The sequence below is a fragment of the Pelodiscus sinensis genome, chromosome 2 (assembly GCF_052426305.1).
Source record: "Pelodiscus sinensis isolate ZL-2025 chromosome 2, ASM5242630v1, whole genome shotgun sequence".
NCBI classification, from domain to species: Eukaryota; Metazoa; Chordata; order Testudines; family Trionychidae; genus Pelodiscus; species Pelodiscus sinensis.
The window spans coordinates 180,054,073-180,076,878 of record NC_143053.1 but is presented as its reverse complement, the minus strand read 5'-3'; the positions used below and the strand labels follow the sequence as shown (position 1 = coordinate 180,076,878).

The window sequence follows — 22,806 nt, the reverse complement described above, 5'->3', positions numbered from 1 at the left end:
ATAAAAATGAATGGCAAATTCTGCACGCCTTTCTATGGTGGATTAATGCCAGCCACAGCTAACCTTGTAACTTTTTTATGTGCTGTACCTGTTTTATCACAGTGATCTATAATGACCAGTTTACTGTTCCCCCGACTTAAGAACTGTAACTACTGATGTGCCAGGAAGCTGCAAGTGGCTTCACTTTTCCCGATCAGTTAAACATGTTGATGGGAAAGTCGAAGAGTGACATGAAACGGAACCACATGCTTTGTTTGCATGGGGGACACTGAATACCTGACAAATTGCTCAAAAAGCACCATTGGTAAATCCCACACAAATCCCAGAAAATTACTAAAATCTGGGTGTGGGTAGGAAAAAGAAGGAGAGTAAGAACCAGAATGAATGGAGATCATTTACTGTTGGCTAGCTGAATAATTTAACAGTTCAAGAGTTACTGCTTGAAATCATAATTTTGAATACTAAAATTTGGAAGGGAGCTGTAACTATGTAACATTGGCCCTATGTAACACTGATCAGACATAGGCCCATATGCATTCACATTTTTTTTTTAATAAAATTAGAGGAGCTGGATTTTTGTTGCCACCATGCTAGAAGCTCTGCCAACAGGTATCCTACTACACCAGTGGTTAATTGACAAGTAGTCAATGGAATTTCCATCAACTACTCACCTAGTCGATAGGCACTTCTGCATTCCTCTTTTGAAAGAGCCACTGGGGCTCTTGTACATTCCAAAGGAGGAATGTGGAACTCTGCATGCAGCCCGGGGCCAGTGGAAAATCCCGCTGACTCCGGGCTGCAGGCAGTGTGCCTGCTTTGAAATATACAAGAGTCCCCAGTTGGGACTCTTGGGCATTTCAAAGCCATGGAGCCTGGGGTCAGCATGGGACTCAGAGTCCTCCCAGGCTTCATGCTGTGCTGCATGCCTCGGGGAGCCTGGGGTCAGCTGGGAAGTGCACAGCTGACCCCGGGCCCCATGGCAGCTGCCCCTTTGGAATGCCACCTTGGGGTTTCAAAGCAGCAGTGCTGCACAGCTGTGTGGCACTGCCACTTTGACGTACCCCCTTCTCCCCCTCCCCCCTTTGCTGCCTCTATCTGATAGAGGCAGCAAAGGGGGGGGGGAGGAGAATCGACTAGTTGAATGACTCTCCGATAAGCATTTGCTTTAACATCCCTAATTTTTACTTAGTAAAAAGAACAGGGCCCTCTCTGCATTAGCAAAAATCTTCCCTACTAGTTGGGCACAACAGTAAATTCATTACCTATGTACAAATCCATGTTCAGATATTCATGCAAGCATAAGTCCTTCACCCTTTCTATTTTGAGGTCTATATTAGAACATAGAGCAGCCCTGGCCACCACAAACAGAGGCTGATCCGGCAGCAGCCCCTGTTGATTATGGCGGACAGGGGCGTCTGCCGTAATCAGGGGCTTCTGAACTCAGCATGAGCTGGGACCAAGCAGTCTCGGCTTGTGAGGATGCTGCGCCTTTGCATTTTAAATGTAGTAAAAGCCCAGGGGTTCTTCTTATATTTAAAATACAGAGCTGCAGTGCAGTGGCTCCTGAAACTATCCCCGCTGCTGCTCTGCATAGCGCAAATTGTATTGACTATACGATTAACTTGGTAACTGCAATTTAACATCGCTAGACCCACCTTGGTCTTTTTTTCTTGAGACTAAACATGTCCAGCTTTTTAATACCTTTCTTCATATTTTATTAATTTTGTTTCTCTCCTCTGGACTCTCTCCAATTTGTCTATAGAACACATAGAACTGGACACAGTACTCTAGCTAAGTCCTTACCAGTGCCAAGTAGAGCAGGACAATCACCTCACGTCTCTTACATATGATGTTCCAATTAATAATACATCCCAGAACATGGGTATTTTTGCTACTGCATCACACTGTTAGTTCATACTTAATCTGTGATCTACTGTCTAGCCTATTATTCCCCATTGTGTAGATGTGCATTTGATTTTTTCTCCTTAAGTGTAGTACTTTGCAGTCTTCTTTACTGAATTTCAGTTGTTGATTTTAGACCAATTCTACAATTTGTCAATGTCATTTTGAATGTTAATCCTGTCTTGCAAAGTGCTTGTAATCCCTCTTAAATTGGTGTACGCAGCAAATTTTATAACATCACTCTCCACTCCAGTCTCCAAGTCCTTAATGAGAATGTTGAATAGTATCAGCTCCAGTACACACTTCTACATGATCCCACTAGATATGTCCCCTTCACTTTGAGAGTAAACCAGATAATCATTCTTTGGGCATGATCTTTAAACCAGTTATGCACCAACCTTATACTAATTTCATCCAGACAAGGTTTCTCTAGTTTGCTTATAAGTATGTCATGTGGGATTGTGTCAAAATTCTTACTAAAATCAAGACCTACTGCCTCTATAGCTTTCCACATCTACTAAGCCAGTAACTATCAAAGAAAGAAATTAGGCTGGTTTGACATGATTTGATCTTCACAAATCCATGTTGGGTGTTACTTATTACCCTGTTTTCCTTTAGGTTTTTACAAACCGTTCAATACTTGGAAAAATACTGGAATAAATTATTAAAGTTCAGCTCACTGGTCTAGAATTCCCCCAGTCCTCCTTGTTTCTCTTTTTAAAGATCATTACTACCTTTGTCCTTCTCCAGTCCTCTGGGATCTCACCCATCAGCTCCACGAATTCTCAAAGATAATCACTATTGGTTCTGAGACTGGTTCAACTAGTTCCCTAAGTACCATAGAGTGAATTTCATTAGGCTCTGCTGTTTTAAATACATCCAGTTTCTTTAATCTGTTTTCTCCTCTTCCAGCTCGTTTTCCTTCTGTCTTGTTAGTCTTAATCATATAAAGCAAATGGTCACAATTAACCTTTTTAGTGAACTGTTAGCTTTGTAGCTTCCTATATACATTTCACATCAAGGCCAACCAAAAACAAACAAATTTACGAGACATTTTCAGAGGCTTCACAAATATATGACCAATTTTTGTGAAGCAGTACCCGAGCGTACAGATTTGCCCATGCGAATAGGGTTTCTATGTCTAAACTTGATCATTGGCACACCAAATACTGCGCTTCACCCTTCATTGGGGAATTCATCCATGCCACACAGCTAGCTTGGGAGAGGATCAATATTGTAACAACAAAGAAGCTGCAGATCATGTGTGAGGTGAATTGGCTAAGCTGTGTGGTTTAGCTTGGATAGCACTTGCCTATATTATGCCTATATTTTTGCCAGAACTATCTTGCTTATGACAACAAACAATGCAATCTGTTTTCACCAAAGTGGTGTGGATTTCTTTTAAGTTAAACTGCTTGGTAAAGCTTGTTGTTCCATGAGTTGCTAGAGTGTAGCTGAGACATATTAGATCCCTCCTAATGTAGAGGCTATGAAGAAAAAACTTGATAGAGCTCAGGATACATTCTTTATCTATAGAACCAGGACACCACCAATTTTCAATATGCTGTACTCTTATTGAAAAGTTGATGTATAATCATTTGTCTGTGTGGTTTTCAGATGACAATTTTACAATGTATAATAAGATTACAAACATTTTTTCACGTTTTATTCTTTCTGCTACCATAAATCTCCATGTGACTCAACCTGTTTGCTATTTTAAGGATTTCATTATATTCCTAACATACAGTTTGAAGGAGGTCTTTAAATAATGGTGATTTGTTGTGGTGTGTTATAAGATATTGTTCAATAACATGCCATCATTCTTTTAATTAAAAATGTAATTAAATCTGTTTGGTTGTACATTCATTGCAATTTAATACAAATTTCACAATGACTTTTATTTATGAAGCTAATAACCTCACAGCACTCTTTCACTGTTCAATTCTATTAAGCAAAGATGAGTCAAAGAACATAATTGATATGTAAATATCATTATTTCTGAAAATACAAAATAGCTGTTCAGGTAACGCAGTGATGCTAAAGACAAGTACATTTTGCATGCAGGATATATATGAAATACAAAAATGACTGCACTTTATTTCAGTGCTAATGAGCTGAGTGGAGCTGGAGTTCTGATTTAACTCACTTTGATTTTCTTCCAGTTAATTCGCAGAACAAGACAATTGCAAAAACTGGGCATAGTTTTACACTATCTGGAAAGATAAAGAACCTTTTCTCTTAGTAACATCTGTGGCTTCATGACACTGAACTGTTTTCTTCAATTTGTCACAACTTGGGACTTTTAATTTTCGAGTCACTTCAGAATCAATTAACCTATGGAGGAATTTCTCTCTGACTCTTTTAAAGGGGATGGCGTTCTCCTGCCATATTTAGGTTTAAAGTGAGTTTCAAGCTTGCTGTCTGTGCTGGAAAACTATATATCGACTTTTTGTTTTAAATCAAAGCAAGCAAGACCCCAGAAACACAGATGCACCTTCAAATTATCTTCACAAGTATGAATACTATGCATGCAAATAATTGCAAATAATTTAGGTGTCTAAGTATTCATTTTTGTTACCAGATGACTCATTTTCAAAAGCTATTACAGTAATTGCATAGAGATATATTAATGTCCCATTGCACATGTACCTTGGATTTCTCCTCTTCCAGTTTGGCCCTTTACGTGAATCCCTAACGGTATGTTATCTTACTTTTTCTTTTGAGTCTGATATAACTATGGGTACATTTTCAATGTGTGTGTCCTATATAACTACAGGCTACCCAGCTCACGCTTATCTCATGAAAACGATGTATGAGTCAGTCCTGCATCTTCTCATAAGCACTACATTCATTAAACAAAGCACATCACCCAGTTTTCCATTCACAATTCATATGGAACAGGGTCAGAACCACTTTGCTTTTCAGTCTTACAATCCAGAACCACTTATGAGACACAACATAAAGAGGAGTATCTTTAAGATACCACATACATTCACAGAAAATGGAAACTGATTATAGTCACTTGATCTTGGCCATGTTTTTATATACATATAATACTCTTTCTTCAGGCCTGTACAGTTGGTTTTATGATGCTGAGAAACCTTAGGTGTGCATGATATGTATTACAGTATTCCCTAAAAGACCCATACAGAATGGGTGCTAAGCACTGTACAAACACACAGATCATGCCCCAAACACACAGCAATCTTATCTCCCTGATGAATCTATGGGTTGCTTGAAATCAGCACAACCAGTTCTGCCTTTACATCCTGTTCCCTGCTAAGGAAGAGGTTGTCAGTGGCATGGCCACTGCTCTCCTTTAACCCCTTGGAGGCTGTTACTGCAGGCCAAATTTACAGCAGTCTTTGTGGCTTCATGAGCTACTTGTGTCAGGGCCATTCTTGGCCCTTGGTAGCTCCAGGAATTGGGGACAGCAAGGATGAAGTATAATATTTGCAAACACATCTTATGCTATTTCATTTATTGGAAGATATTTTTATTTGCATTTTCTCCTTCCAAGAGACAGAGAGAGCTGCATATACTATGATCATTTTCACCAAAGTCTTAAAAAAATCAGCAGAATCTGTTTATTATTCAGAACATGAACGAGGCACATCCTTACAGTTATAATTTTAAAATGATGGTACAGCGGTCAACAGCCTATAGAGATCAGCACAGGGACACACACAGACACATTCAATTACTATTTAAAGAAAAAAAATCTTCACATAACATAAAATTGTACAAACAATGTACCAGCTGCATGTTCTGTTTGAAATACTACTCATAGGGATAGCCCATCTTTGTCTTTACCCCAGATGATAAAGGAGAGCTAATTTGGAACCCGAGAAAAATATTTCTGATCCACCCCTGCATCATTGTGCCTTTCCTTATTACTTCCCTGTTAATTTTTGGATGGGGAGAGAGCTATAATGTAAGAGTGATGAGAGCAAAGCAAGCTGAGCAGGTTTAGTTTGTGTTACTAATTGCCAGCTTCTATGGACAGGCCCAGGCAATGCTGATGAAGCATAAAAACAAGACATGAAAATTATTAAAGCATGCGTGTTCCAGGTGTTCTTTGGCACACATTATTATAGACATGTACTCCATCTACACACATCAGACTTTGTGGCTTTCAGAGCCTGTAAATACTTGTACCAAAAAAAAAAAAAAAAAAAAGGAGAAAAAAGCTGATAGTAACAATAAACACACATCTGACTGCTTAGCTTTAAGAGCTCAAACAGGTGTTTTGCTCTTTACGGGTGCAATCTTGGCCAATATTCCATCCTGCCTATCGTGCATCCTTTTCATTTGCGTGTGCTTTTGCATGTGTACAGATGTCTTGATTATAAGTTTAAGGCAATTTCCAGTGATAACTTGTGAGTATAGCAACTCCCCAACATTTTGCAAGTCAGATTACTTAGGGACTGCTGGGGTGAGTGAAACTGGGGTGCTGGACTACACCTGTCACTGCTACTTGATCTTCGATCTTTCTTTGCACCCTCCAATTTGAATGTATCTCCTCTTCTTCAATATGCATAAAACATGCAAAGGCTAATCTTATGGTTATTGCAAAGTTGACCTAACGTGTAACCGGTTAATTGATTAAGCAGGATCCAGAAGGGGGACTGCTCCAGCCCAGCTGGAACAGCCCCCAGTCCTCTGACTCCCAGCCCCGAGCTGGGCTGGGGCTGCTGGCAGCTTCTGGCTCCCAGCTCTCACTGGAGCAGCCCCTGCCTTCTGGGCACCTGGCTGCAGAGGCTGCTCCAGATGCCAGCGTAGTCCCTGCCTGTAGGGTGCTTGGGCCCACCACAGACAGATGTTGCTCCAGATGCTGGAGCAGCCCTTGCCAGCAGAGCACCCAGGACCACGCTGTAGACGGGCTGCTCGGGACAAGAGCAGCTCCTATCTTTGACAGGTCTCCTGCAGAGCTGGAGCAGCCCACTGCCTGCAACAGATGGGGAGCTGCTCCAGTCCCCACCAGTTACCTTTTCACCTCCCTAGTTATTACTGACTGTCTAGAGGGGCGTGCGGGAAATTTCCATTCAGTAGGGCAGAGTTCCACAGGATATAAATAAATGTGTAATATCAGATTAAAAAGTAAACAGTTGCCGCCCTATCATTGTGTGATCTCATCTATAAACAGATGTTGGCTATCATCTCTGTCCTGATGACTTACAGATCCACCTCTCCACTTCAGACCTATCTCCTTCTGTCTAACCAGAGATCCCAGTCTGCCTTTCTAATGTGCTCTCATGGATGTTCAGATGTCAGTTTAAGCTCAACATGGCCAAAATACTGCTTTGAATCTTCCTCCAGAAGCCCTCCTCACATGATCTTTGCACAGTCACTGTGGACACCACTACCATTATCCCTATCACTGAAACCCATAACCTGGGTGTTATCTTCAGGTAGGCTGTGTCTAAATGTTATACTTTTCCCTGCATAGTAGCTCTGAGATCTGGCCTTTCTCCTCCACCCACACAGCTACATTTCTCATTGTGTTGTCTCTTGGTTTCTATGCCTATACCCTCTCTGTCCTTGACAAATCTCATCTGCCTCACTTATCTCCATTCAAAATGTTGCTGCGAAGATCATTCCCCTGGCTCACAGATTTGATCCCATCACCTTGAGTCCCTCCATTCATACCACCTTCTCCGCTCATTCATACACAAAATTCTCATCTTCATTGTAAGCCCCTTCACAGCCTATCCCTGCTCTGTCTACTGTCTTTGCTAGGATACTGATGTTGACTCCTGTATCTATTCAATCTTAAGATCCCGTTTGTTATATTTTCATACAGGACTGTTATGTGTTCTCCCATGCTGCCCCTTACATTGCAGAGGAGTTTCTTGTACACATCTGCAAAGCCACCTCATTGCCCTCCTTTAAATTGCTCCTTAAAAATCTCCTCTGATGTGATGTCTACAGAAAACCTGGACCTTGGTTATGTAGCTCATGTGCTATGACCATGGCTAATTACACTGTCATATGCTCCCTTGTGCATCCTCTGACTATATGTTATAACTTCCTGCTCGCTTGTATATGTTATAACTTCCTGCTTGCTTCCTGCTCGCTTGTTATAACTTCCTGGGGGCTGGGGCAATCTTGTGTGTTATATAGCACCTGGTACAATGGAGCCCTACTCCTCGACTTGGTACTACCTCAATATAAAGAAATACATAAAATAAACAACAGTGATAACCATTACCATACAGCTACGACAAGTATCTCCTGTTCTCATTGTAGGGAAAGACAATGCCAACTGCACATTCCGTTGAGTGCTAATTGTTGGAAAATGCTGGGTGTTTAATAGTGATCTACTGTACTGCAGGAGTATTCAAGTAAGGGAGCAATTAAAAACGCTATGCTGGAGTATCTGAGGAGAACAGTATCCATGAGGACATTCTTGACCTACACAACAGACCCAGGCTAATTTCCAAAACTTAAGATCAGTCACCGTTTGTCAAGGAATCTAATACTTCTTCAGCTTGGCATCTTTCTCTCTCTCATTCTGAAAAGCTGATTTGGCACTCATGAAATGAGGGACTGACAGCACTGGTTTCAGCAGGGCAGAGTGTGACCAGACACAGTGCACGCTCCCCTGACCAGATCTGCCAGTGCATTTCAAGCCTGACCTAAATCCTTAGCAGAAAGCTAAACTGGCTGAGAAAGCATGGCAGTTCTGTGATATTATTAACATTCACTAGGGAGGAAGATTAATGAGAAAACTCACTTTCACACAAGTCCTAACCTAGATTTGAACCCAGAGCTAAAAGCTTATACATTAACTTGACTTGAGTTTTAGGTTTATCATCTAAAGAGGAGTAGGAAGATGAGGAGGCATGTTGAGAACTAAAGATTATTAGGAAATATATATCTATAGATAGATAGATGGATAGATAGATGGGGATAAAAATAAAAAGTGTGATAAAATCGGTTAGGCATTGATTTTGGGACTAAATAGTAACAGCATTATACACTCCTTTCTCAGTAGGATCTTATATATACATTCCCTAGTTTCCAAGGGATCATATAACTTTTTCATTAGGTTTTTCATTAAATACCAAATATAGAGCCCTTCAAAGAGTCTAACAAAAGGATAAAACTTAGGTCTAATATTATCTTAAAAATGTGATTAGATTTGTGCTCTGTCTCAAGAAAACTGCAACTAAATATTAGGAATGTAAAAAGTTAACTGGTTACTGGATAAACATTAGCCTTACTGGTATGCTTACACCCAGTCACCGGTTAATTGGAGGGCTGGGCAGGCAGAGCAGCTCCCCACCCACTACAGCCCCGCTGGCAGGACTCTGGGTGGCTGGAGCAGTCTCCCACAGCACGGCAGGACCCCAGGTGACCGGGGCAGTCCCTTGCCTGTGGCATGGCACAACCTCAGATGGCTAGAGCAGTCCCCTGGCTGTGATACAGTGGGACCCTGGGCACTGAAGGAGCCCTCCCACTCACAGAAGGCCAGACTAGAGGAGCCGCCCGCCTGCAGTGAGCTGGCTGGACCTCATCTACAGGACCTCAGCTGCACAGTTAGCTGGTTAAACAATTAGAATTATATTGGTTTAATTGGTTAACTTTTTTTAATTATTATTTACATCCTTACTAAATATGTAGGTGATTGAGGAGAGATAGCAGCCACTAAAACACCAATTTCTGAGGAAAACTATGTTTTATGTAATGGTCCCATTTCCATAAAATTGTGAAAACTGTCACAAAAACAAATGGAGTCTTAAAAATGTCTCTTGTTTATCGTCATGTATTTATTTTTTATTCTTTGCCAGCTAGACAAACAGGTAATCATTTGGTCTTCTTGACTGACCTTTGAGAGGACTATTTTGGCTAATTTACTTTTTTTTTTTTTTTTTAAACAGGCCAAGTTGTATTTAGATACTTTACAGCAGCTAGTAAATCATGCACGTGTAATTACAGAGAAGTGGTCAAAAGGAAGTAATGGTGATGGGCACAACAAATAACATAGTGAGGCAATCTCAGCAGCATCGCTCCATGTAAAATTACAGTGCAGTGAAACACCAAATGAATATGGCAGTCCTTTTGTTCTCACAGCACCACTGAATGAAGGCAAGAAGTGCTCCACGACAAAAACAATTGTGATTGATGCAGGGGTTTGTACTGGGTTGAAATTATGACTAAAACATAAACAAGATATCAGGTTTCAGAATCAGACAGTTTCACTGTACAACCCGAAGTGAAGCATTCAGCAAAAAAAAGAGACAAACCGTATTTCTCATTGCTGATAACATCAGTTTTGCTTTGTGGGGCAGCTCTCGTATTTACTCACCACACCAGGCTCCCATTATTCAAATGCCAGAGCCATGCCAATTCCTAAGGGCTTCTGCAAAATGAATGCACTCCAAACAAGTGGGCAAGGAATGGCAACTTCTGTTGGAACATAAGACTGAAGTATTCCAACTACTGAAATAAAGACTGTTCTTTGTTTCCTTGTTACTCTTTGAAAATAGCATAAAGTCTCCTCCATTTGATTCTTTCTTAGTGTCATAAATTAATGATAGCCTTTATGCATTAACTGAACCCTTTTAATGTCAATACACCTTGGTAAACAAACAAACAAACAAACAAACGATGGAAAGCAGCAACCCAGTTATACACAGAAATAGATATAGTGTCACAGATCTAGCGCTCATGGAAAAACCTAGAAACACTGTCCTGTCAGAATACTTGATATAATATATTCAGCAGCACTAGCAGGGCAACAGGCCAGATTGCAGCCATGTTGCTCCACAGCTACCAGAGAGATCATTAAGCTTCATATTGACTGTGTTCTCCCACATCACTATCATCCATAATCTCAGTACATTCCACAAATCGTTCTTCCTAACATATTTTGTGAATAGAGGTATGAAAAAAATGAGTTCTCCTGACATCTTTCCTTTACCAAGTGTTGCCAACTCTGACAAACTATTCCAGGAGGATTTCTCGCTCCCCCTATGACTTAATGCCATTTTCTTAAAATAGCAGATGAAAATCTCCAGGATTGCTTTCAATAGTCACTGGGAAATCAATGCCAGTTCTGAGAGACTCCAGGCCAATTCTGGAGGTTTGGCAACCGTACCTCTACCTAAGGTCACTGTGGCATTTTCTTTTTTATCAGTGGTGTGGTTGGATGCCACATGGTCCACCTCATATATGAATGCTGCTGTGTTAGTAACATTAAGCAAATATTGATTTTATGGTTCCATTAGCTATTCCTTCCCTCCCAAAAAAGCATGCACATGCGCGCGCACACACACACACACACACCCCTGATTTTATCACAGTTCCAATCGGAGATTGTCAAGAACAGATTTGCAAGGGGCTTTTATATGCCTTCATCAATTAGCTGAGCCCTAGCTCCAGGCAGTTTTCAGAGGCAGGGACCCCTACAGCTGTCCCCAATGCAATGCTATTTTATTGCTCTTTATAATCATTTGGCAAGGTGTGAGTAAATGTAAACACTGCAGAGTTTCTTTGTTGCAACAAAAAGACTCAAATACAAGTAAAATGATTTACAATAATTACTTGTAACGGCAAGAAACAACTTAAATCACCTTTTCCTCTTCATACAGGCAGCAACAAGTGAAATGCAATCATCTTCGTTCTATCTTGTCACGACCTGCCACGTTTAATGTGCACAAGAGGTGCTTATTGTCCTGGGTACAAAGAAAGGTCAAGCCCCTCAACCTGGCAGTCCTTTATCAACCAGAAGAAAAAAAGATAAAAGGATGACAAGTCCAAAGTGATACTAACCAGGGACAAGAAAGGCAACGTATTGTGTACAATTAATAAAATACATCTTTCAAGAGTGAAGCCTTGCTTTGTATAAACAGAAAGCCAAGTACCAGCTATTTCATATAGGCAGCATAGACATATCTCACTAGAGGTCTGAAACATTTTTGTCAGCTGGCACTAGGGAAAATGGGATCTTCATAACTAGTGAGGCCAGGAAAGACAAATCCATCAAATGCCACTGCCTTATCAACCTCCCAATTGCATGCAGTGTTTGACTCTCTACTATCCTAGGACTGACATGGATACAACAAAGTGGACGAGGTGTATTCCTTATTGGACCAACTATTGTTGCTGAGAGAAACGAGCTTTCAAGTTTACACAGAGCTCTTCTTTAGGTCTGGGAAACAGGCTAAATTTACATTATAGACCTATACTGGTAGGCTGTGTCTAAACTGGGCCACTTATTCTGGAAAAGCAGACGCTTTTCCGGAATAAGCTGCGAGCTGTCTATACTGGCCGCTTGCTTTTCCGGAAAAGCAATGATGATCTAATGTAAAATCATCATTGTTTTTCCGGAAAAACTATGCTGCTCCCGTTCAGGCAAATGTCCTTTTCCGGAAAAACTGTTCCAGAAAAGGGCCAGTGTAGACAGTACAGTAGTCTTTTCCGCAAAAAAGCCCCGATCGCGAAAATGATGATTGGGGCTTTTTTGCGGAAAAGCGCGTCTACATTGGCACGGTCGCTTTTCCAGAAAAGCATCCTGCCAATGTAGACGCGCTTTTCCGGAAATACTTATAACGGAAAAACTGTTCCGTTTTAAGCATTTCCGGAAAAGGGTGCCAGTGTAGACGTAGCCATATAGGTTGGAATTTCCTGGTCTGGCACTTTGGGACCTGACCGGTTCTGAACTAGGGAATATGCTGGATCTGGGGAGGCCCCCTGCCACTATCCCCATAGCCCACCGACCCTCCCTGCTGCCAGCTCTGCTTTCAGCCTTGCCAGGGCCCCAGCTGGGTGGCCAGCCCCAACCATCCTACTGGCAGCCCTGGCTGGGGCTGCTGCAGGCTCCTGACCCTGTTGCTGCTGCTACTGCAGGCTCCTGGCCCTGGAGGTGGCTTCCAGATTGCCTGCCCCCCCCCCCCCCCCACTGCCACTGGGCTTCCAGCCCCGGGAGGGGGATCTCTGGTCCAGGGATATCTAAGGTTCTGCTGGACCATGGACGTTGCCAGACCTGAGAGTCCTGATTTAGGGAGGGACAACCTGTATAACTATATTGCTCAGGGATGTGAAAAACCTGTGTCCGAGTGACGTAGTTATACAGGCAGTCCCCGGGTTACGTACAAGATAGGGATGATGGGTTTGTTCTTAAGTTGAATTTGTATGTAAGTCGGAACTGGCTCCAGATTCAGCTGCTGCCACTGAAACTGACCAGGGGCTGACTACAGGAAGCCGGAGGCAGAGTTGCTCGGGTGTCCCTGATCTCCTGGGGGAGTCCAGCGGCTTTGCTGGACCCCCCCAGCAGACCAGGGGGACAGGAGCAAGGCCGCCCAGGCGGCGGGGGTCCCGCTGCCTGGGCAGCTTTGCTCCCGGGCAAACGAGCAAAGCCGCCCAGGCGGCGGCTTTGCTCGGGTGTCCCTGGTCTGCTGGGGGGGGTCCAGCGGTTTTGCTGGACCCCCCCCCCCAGCAGACCAGGGAGACCGGGAGAAGCTTTTCTCGCCCCGGAGGACACGGGTGGTGACCCGCTGTCTGTGAGCTCCGGGGCGAGAAAAGCCCCGTTCGTAAGTGCGGATCCGACATAAGTCGGATCCGCGTAAGTCAGGGACTGCCTGTACTGACCTAACTCCCCTCTGTGCAAACAGCACTTTGCCAATGGGAGATCCCCTGTTGATATAGCTACTGCCTCTTGTGGAGCTGAATTTATGAAGTAGTGTTTTTGCAAAAGTGCTAGGGCAGTGCAAAATTATGAATTAAAGCTCTCAGGCTTGTCTTTTGAAACTGCTGTATAGGTTTTCTTTGAGGATGAAGAGCAATAGGTCAGATAAAGAGTGACCACTATGTGAGTTAACTTATGAGCCTGTGGAGCTTGTTTAGACACTCAAAATCATGGACTGAATAGAGATACTGGATTTATGGTTTATTACCACAACCTACAGCCAACTATTATCCTGCCTCACAGTTTCTCTCCATTACCTTTTCTACTTCTGACTGGAGGAGTGTTAATGGGCCATTTCTCCTCAAGTGCTCTCTTGAAATGTGTGTTAATTACTTACGCTAATCAATCTGCTTCTCTTTGTATTTAGCTGTGATGCTCTGAAAATTTCCCAGACAGGAAGATCTCTGAGTAAGGCTTTTAAGTTTAAAGGGCTTCCCCAGTAGTGTGGTCCTGGTACTAGCATGGGGCTAGAGCTCTCCCAGTGCTATAGATAAACCACCTCCACAAGAGGCTAAGTGTAAACAGCTCTGTAACCTGCTGCGCCCCGGGGAGAGGGTGTGTGTTTTTTCACACCCCTGAGTGAGAAAGTTATAGCCCAGTAAAGTAGCAGTGTAGTCAAGCCTTGAGCTTGAAAGCTTGTCTCTGTAACTAAAGGGGGTTCACTAATCTAGCTAACTAAAGAACTGAAACTTTACTATAAATAACTAGAAGTATGTACAAGTAGAGAGAGAGAGAGAGAGAAAGAAAAAGCCCATCAAGAGGAGTACTTACAGGAAATTGCAAGGATGAGCTGACGTTCCAGCGGCCATCATGGGCAGTAAGAAGGAACTGAGTGGGAGGCAGGAGCCTTTATATGGGCATCATGAGCACACTTTAGTGTGCACTGGAGCCAGCTTGACAGATGCCACTGAGGTAAAAATGTTCAGCATTTGGGCAAGCACACATCTGCGATGGAATGGATATTAGCAAGCACTCAAAGAAGAATTTTTCTTATTTGAGTATATGTGGACTTTTTTGTTTTTATTTTCTGGATGAATTTAATTTTTATAAAAATGTGGGACTGATAATACTGAATTAGGACACTCATAACATATAAACGCTGTGGCAAGCTTCACCCACACAGATCTGGCAAGTGTACCTTACTCATAATGCGCAACTCTACCATTAATAAAGTCTTGGCTTCAAATGAACAGAGATGGACAATTATGCTGAGCTATGCACAGAGACTATGATGACACCAAAAGCACTGCTTAAGTTTGTTGCAACTTAAGTTGTTAATGAGGCATTTTTTCCCTTCAATTTGTGAGGGAAAAATTATAATTATAACATAAGGAATATCCCATACAAATATGTATGGATACTGATTAAACCAGTTATAATATATAAAATAGTTTTTAAAAAAACAGCTTCAGAATAAATTGTTCTCAGACATTTTTACTGAGGTGCATCTAATTATAGCATTATTTTGCATTTGTTATTGCACAACTATTGTGAACAGGGTGTTCCTATAAAATGGCAGATTAGTCACTCAGCCCGATTGTGTAAATGATTTAAAATACTAACATGGTTATGAAAATGATACCAAAGGGACAATTGGATGTAAATAGTCTTTCATCCTCTACTGTTAGGAAACACTTAAATTGTACTCATTGATAGAAATGGGATAAACATTACTGGTCTCCAAATGAGTATTGGGAGGTCTGCCAGAAGATCCTGCATTTTGGTCCTATAACTATGATGACCATTTTTGTAACTTTGCAAAGCCACTGTGTCATGATATAACATCAAGCCAAGATTGCTGACTGAATGTAATATCACTACTGTGTCAGCAAAGGCTGGAAAAAAAATGAGGAGATGAAATCCTTGCAACAAGATCCAAGACGGTTGATCCATTGTTATTAAGGTGCACTTTATGGCAAACAGAGCAGTTAGAGATGACTTGTAAATGCCCAGGTCAGTTGATATGGAGAAGAGAAAATGGAGATGCCCAATCCGTAAAGGAAAATAGTCAGGCAATCAGCATTCACACTTTTCAAATGAATACTAGTAGAGTCTCATGTCTTTGTTGTCTGATACCTAATTAGCAATTTAAAAGAGTTTTGTGATTTTACCAAGTCTGTGATCCTTCTCCGTGGAGCTAAAGTACCTGGAAGTAGCTTTATGACAGGTTAAAAATAATTGTGTACATGAAAGAATAGTTTTATAGCACTATTTAAAGTGTTCAAATCAATCAAATTTGGCACTGAGTTTCATTTTTTAACACATTAATCTTATTTTACATACTATTTGGATTATTTCTGGCATACCATTAGACATGCAAAAACAAAATCTAAGATGACTAGATCTGATTTAAAAAGAATACCTGTATGATCAAAGTCTCTAGCTCACCTGCTTTTCCTGACGAGCTAACTAGTAGGAAAAGTCTTATCATTTAAGAGACGTAATTAAAACCAATTTCTTTAAAAAATGTGAAGAAAAACTGAGTTTAGGCTCCTAAAACAGCACCCAGGGGAACTGGGTGGATCAAGGGATTAATAATGAGATATTGAGCCTTTCATTTCTAAATTGCTGATTCCAAGTCAATATGATAGTGATCTGAAATGCCACCATCTGATGGCTGTTTGATGTCCTACATATGAAATTAGGTAAGGTCTCATTCCAGGTCTTGTCAACATGTGTAGACAGCACAAAAACACAAACAAAATGGGTAGTCTTAGAAGACTTAGAAGTCTTGATAGATAGTCTTAGAAGAGAGGCCAAGGAATGAACAGAGATGAAACCTAAATTAAAGTATCACCAGTAAAGATAGTCTTTTAAGTCAAGTTTTTTGGCACACTGGGGGTGTGTCTACACTAGGAATGTAATAGTGTAGTCGATTAACTGCAGGAGGAAGTGGCTAGGTTGAGGAGCACCTGCATCCATGAGAAATTCCTGGACCGCGTTCATGAGGAGACAGCTGAGGTAGCTGTCCCGGTACACAGGACTGTGGACACACCGCTCGTTGAGGAGGAGACGGCTCAGGGTGGACAGTGGCAGCTGGTTACTTCTGGCAGCAGGCACTGCTCCATCCCTGCTCTGAACCCTCCTGCCATGGTACTAGGAAACCGTTATGCTCTTCTTTATACAGGAGATCGGCAATCACCCCCTACACCGGAGGAGGAGAAGCCCCATGCCCCCAAGGCTGGGAGGTCTGCTGCCACCACTGCAAATAGGAAACGTAGGGTAGGGGTGGTCGGAGACTCTCTTCTGAGGGGGAAGGAGGCTCCCATCTGTCGCCCTGACATTTCATCTCAGAAGGTATGCTGTCTGCCGGGGGCCAGTATCCGAGATGTTACTTAGGCATGTCGAGGATTATCCGGCCCTCTGACTACTACCCCATGCTACTCATCCATGTGGGCACAAATAATACTGCGAGGTGTGACACTGAGAAGATCAAGAGTGACTACAGGGTTCTGGGAGTATGGGTGAAGGAGTTTGGAGCGCAGGTGATATTCTCTTCGATCATTCCTGTCGCAGGTAGAGGCCCGGGCAGAGACAGGTGCATCTTGGAGGTGAATGCCTGGCTGCAAGGTTGGTGTTGCCAGGAGGGCTTTGGCTTCCTCGACCATGGGGTGCTATTCCAGGAAGGACTGCTAAGCAGGGATGGCATCCACCTTTCGAGAAGGGGGAAGACCCTATTTGGACACAGAATGGCTAACCTAGTGAGGAGGGCTTTAAACTAGGTTCAACAGGGACAGGTGAGCAAAGCCCACAGGTAAGTGGAGAACATGGAGACCTGGGAGATGGGTTGGAAATGGGAGGGAGTGTGGGCTACAATGACACAGAGAAAGGAGGGTTGGTATAGAAGGGTACAGCTTGCTCAGGAAGGATAAACAGGGAAAAAAGGGAGGAGGTGTTGCCTTATACGTTAAAAATGAACACACTTGGAGTGAGGTGGAGGCGGGCATAGGAGACGGAAATGTTGAGTCTCTGGGTTAGGCTAAAAGGGATTAAAAACAAAGGTGATGTCATGCTAGGAGTCTACTATTGGCCACCTACCCAGGTGGAAGAAGTGGATGAGGCTTTTTTTAAACAACTAACAAAATCATCCAAAGCCCAAGATTTGGTGGTGATGGGGGACTTCAACTATCCAGATATATGTTGGGAAAATAACACTGCGGGGCACAGACTATCCAATAAGTTCTTGGACTGCATTGGAGACAACTTTTTATTTCAGAAGGTTGAAAAAGCTACCAGGGAGAAAGCTGTTCTAGATTTGATCCTAACAAATAGGGAGGAACTAATTGAGAATTTGAAAGTGGAAGGCAGCTTGGGTGAAAGTGATCATGAAATCAGAGTTCACAATTCTAAGGAAGGGTAGAAGGGAGAACAGCAAAATAGAGACAATGGATTTTGGGAAGGCGGATTTTGGTAAGCTCAGAGAGCTGATAGGTAAGTTCCCATGGGAATCAAGACTGAGAGGAAAAACAACTGAGGAGAGTTGGCAGTTTTTCAAAGGGACATTGTTAAGGGCCCAAAAGCAAGCTATTCCGATGTGTTAGAAAGATAGAAAATATGGCAAAAGACCGTCTTGGCTTAACCACGAGATCTTGAATGATCTAAAAATAAAAAAGGAGTCATACAAAATGGAAAGTAGGACAAATTACAAAGGATGAATATAGGCAAACAGCACAGGAATGCAGAGGCAAGATTAGAAAGGCAAAGGCACAGAATGAGCTCAAACTAGCTACTGGAATAAAGGAAAACAAGAAGACTTTTTATAAATACATTAGAAGCAAGAGGAAGACAAAGGAGAGGGTAGGCCCACCGGTCAGTGAAGAGGGAGAGAAAGTAACAGGAAACTTGGAAATGAAAGAGATGCTCAATGACTTCTTTGTTTCGGTCTTTACTGAGAAGTCTGTAGGAATGCCTAACATAGTGAATGCTAGTGGGAAGGGGGTAATTTGAGAAGGTAAAATAAAAAAAGAACAAGTTAAAAATCACCTAGAAAAGTTAGATGCCTGCAAGTCACCAGGGCCTGATGAAATTCATCCTAGAATACTCAAGGAGCTGATAGAGGAGGTATCTGAACCTCTAGCTATCATCTTTGGAAAATCATGGGAGACAGGAGAGATTCCAGAGGACTGGAAAAGGGTAAATATAGTGCCCATCTATAAAAAGGGAAATAAGAAAAACTGAGGAAACTACAGACCAGTTAGTTTAACTTCTGTGCCAAGGAAGATAATGGAGCAAGTAATTAAGGAAATCATCTGTAAACACTTGGGAAGTGGCAAGGTGATAGGGAACAGCCAGCATGGATTTGTAAAGAAGAAATCATGTCAAATCAATCTGATAGCTTTCTTTAATAGGATAACGAGTCTTGTGGATAAGGGAGAAGTGGTGGATGTGGTATACCTAGACTTTAGTAAGGCGTTTGATACGGTCTCGCATGATATTCTCATCAATAAACTAGGGAAATACAACTTAGATGAGGCTACTATAAGGTGGGTGCATAACTGGCTGGATAACTGTACTCAGAGAGTAGTTATTAATGATTCACAATCCTGCTGGAAAGGCATAACAAGTGGGGCTCCGCAGGGGTCTGTTTTGGGACCGGCTCTGTTCAATATCTTCATCAACGATTTATTAAGTTTGCAGATGATACCAAGCTGGGAGGGATTGTGACTAATCTGGAGGATAGGGTTATAATTCAAAATGACCTGGACAAATTGGAGAAATGGTCTGAGATAAATAGGATGAAGTTTAATAAAGACAAATGCAAAGTGCTCCACTTAGGAAGGAACAATCAGTTTCACACATACAGAATGGGAAGCGATGGTCTGGGAAGGAGTACGGCAGAAAGGGATCTAGGGGTTATAATGGACCACAAGCTGAATATGAGTCAGCAGTGTGATGCTGTTGCAAAGAAAGCAAACATGATTCTGGGATGCATTAACAGGTGTTGTGAGCAAGATACGAGAAGCCATTTTTCCGCTCTACTCTGCGCTGGTTAGGCCTCAATTGGAGTATTGTGTCCAGTTCTGGGCATCGCATTTCAAGAAAGATGTGGAAAAATTGGAGAGGGTCCAGAGAAGAGCAACGAGAATGATTAAAGGTCTAGAGAACATGACCTATGAGGGAAGGCTGAAGGAATTAGGTTTGTTTAGTTTAGAAAAGAGAAGACTGAGGGAGGAACATGATAGCAGTTTTCAGGTATCTAAAAGGGTGTCACAAGGAGGAGGGAGAAAACTTGTTCATCTTGGCCTCTGAGGCTAGAACAAGAAGCAATGGGCTTAAACTGTGGCAAGGGAGGTTTAGGTTGGACATTAGGAAAAAGTTCCTAACTGCCAGGGTGGTCAAACATTGGAATTAATTGCCCAGGGAGGTTGTGGAATCCCCATCTCTGGAGATATTTAAGAGTAGGTTAGATAAATGTCAATCAGGGATGGTCTAGACAGTATTTGGTCCTGCCATGAAGGCAGGGGATTGGACTCTATGACCTCTCGAGGTCCCTTCCAGGCCTAGTATTCTATGATTCTATAAGCAAAAGCTTATAGGTTAATGCTATAAACTACACACATTTCCCTCCCTCCCCCTAGCCAGCAGCCTGACACAGTGTTGGCTCATGCCAGATCCGGGACCTACTCCTGCTGTGACTCTGCATTTAAAGTGTATTAAGAGCTGGCAGGCAGGCAGCACTGCTCAGTTCTGGCTCATGGCGGGTCCAGGAGCACAGACCTGTCCCTAGACAGGGGCTGCTGCCACCCTGCACTGTTGTCTCTTTATCAGAGGCAGCAGCACAGAGCAATGGGCAGCCAGTCCACGAGGGGAGCTGGTTTTTTAAACTGGCTCCCCTTGCCGACCAGCTCCCGCCTGCCACCCTGCACTGCTGCCTCTGATACAGAGGCAGCAACGTGGAGTGGCAGGGTGCTCCTTGGGAGTGGGGCTAGAGCGCAGTGGCTGCTGGGCCTGCCCCCGATGACTATAGACTAGTTGACTAACTGATAAGAACAATTCATGAGGTTATTTGACTATTCAATTAACTGATATTTAACATCCCTAAGTCTACACTGCACCTGTAGCTCAAAATAAGCTACACAATTTGAGCTACTTAAATTGTGTAGCTTATTTTGAGCGCATTTCAAAATAGTGTATTTTGAAATTTGGCGCTGTCTACACAACACCAAATTTTGAAATAGAGTGCTGTTCCGAAGTGTCCCTTAATCATCCTTGTGGAACAAAGTTTAAAGGGACATCAAAATAGCAAGTCCGTTATTTCAAAAGCTATTTTGAAATAACAGGCTTGTTTAAAAGATGCGGAATAGCTATTTCAGGGTACTGGACGTATCCTGAAATAGAGCTACAATATAGACATTCCCCTAGAACATCAAGGAGAACCTTGCACCACCATTACTCTGTTATATCTATTCTAACTAACCCATTCCAAGAAAGGGTTTCAGTCCTAAGGTTGCTAAGCCAGCTTCTTTCACCAGAACTAAATGGGGGAGGGGAGGGAGAGAGAAGATTTAGGAAGAAAAAAATTACTTTCCAAGTTCCTGACAACAGATATTGGACCATAATTTCTTCTATACTTATACTAATGGCAGGGGGAAAGGCTAATAAATGACTAAACTTTCTATTTCATTCTGCATTTTTGTAGGGATACTGTTGTCACACTTTATGACCCTCAGAACTTGAAACTCTTCTTTAGTCGAGCTAGATACATGATTTACAACTAATTATTTATTCAGTGAATTTATCTCATTGTTCCATTATATGTGAATACATACTTTTTATTTATAAATTATCGCTATTCACAGCGGCGGATATAGGGCAGGGTGAGTGGGGCGCCTGCCCCGGGCCTCGCGCCGAGCCGCCGCACGGGGCCCAAATGGCCGCTTGTGCTGCTTGCTCCTGCGTGGCGGCCCGGCTGAGCAGCGCAGAACTCAGCAGAGCGCTACGGCAGGAGGCAAAGGCCGTGACAGAGGCTCCAGGTCCCGCCCTCTGGCTGTGTACGTCACTGCCCCGCTCCCCTTCGCCTCCTGCCATGGCACTTGGCTGAGTTCTGTGCCGCTCAGCCAGGCTGCCGCATGGGAGCAAGCAGCGCAAGCGGCCGTTTGGGTTCTGTGAGTGAGAGGCAGGAGCGGGAGGACTAAGGAGACGAGAAAGAGAGAGTGAGGCAGGAGGGGGAGGAGAAGAGAAAGAGAGTGAGAGGCAGGACGGAGAGGAGAAGAGAAAGAGAGAGTGAGGCAGAAGGGGAAGGAGACTTAAATTCAAATGAAAATTTTTAATTATTAATGCAGAATTTTGTTTAAGAATGACTTACAATATAATTAAAATAAAAATTATCCAACTAAAGTTTCTATCAAATTTACCCAATTCACATTTAATATGAAAATATCCTTCAATTTGCGCATTTGACGCCTTTTTTCTATTTTTTTTTTCAAAGGGGGGCACCGCGAAATTGTGCTGCCCTGGGCCCTGCAAAACTCTCATCCACCCCGACTATTCATCATTGTTCAACAAATGCTTTGTACAAGCACATTTTAGACAAAGTTTGTGATTTTCTATGTAGCCTGACCACCTAAGCAACACTAAGCAATATGGTAACTGTTCTCTGACAGGATGACTTAAAAAGCAAGTTGATGTCATAAAACTGGCACTGAAAGAATGTTAATAAAGTCACTAGTGTGATACCTTTTCATTACAAGTGGGAAATTTTTATTCTCTCATCCTACAATAGGGGTACGTCTAAACTACATGGCTCCGTCGACGGAGCCATGTAGATTTGTTTGTTTGGCAAAGTCAAATGAAGCCGCGATTTAAATGATTTAAATTTACATGGCTGCCACGCTGAGCTGACAAACAGCTGATCAGCTGTTTGTCCGCTCAGCGCGCTAGTCTGGACGCTCCCCTGCCGACATCAAAGCCCTTTGTCGGCAGCCCTGGTAAACCTCATCCCACGAGGAATAACGGGGCTGCCGACAAAGGACTTTGATGTGGGCAGGGGAGCGTCCAGACTAGCGCGCTGAGCGGACAAACAGCTGATCAGCTGTTTGTCAGCTCAGCGCGGCAGCCATGTAAATTTAAATGAAGCTGCGATCATTTAAATCGCGGCTTCATTTGACTTTGCCTATGTGTCTAATCTACATGCCTCTGACGACAGAGGCATGTAGTATAGACACAGCCTAGAGGTTGGATGAGATATACTATTTCTGTGTCTAACTTTTGTG

The 22,806-nt window shown here is 42.7% G+C and overlaps 1 protein-coding gene across 1 annotated transcript in view; it reads right to left on the bottom strand.

Moving 5' to 3' along the window:
* ULK4 (unc-51 like kinase 4) overlaps positions 1–22,806 on the bottom strand; it is a 428,077-nt gene that overhangs the window by 4,858 nt on the left and 400,413 nt on the right. The window lies entirely within an intron of this gene.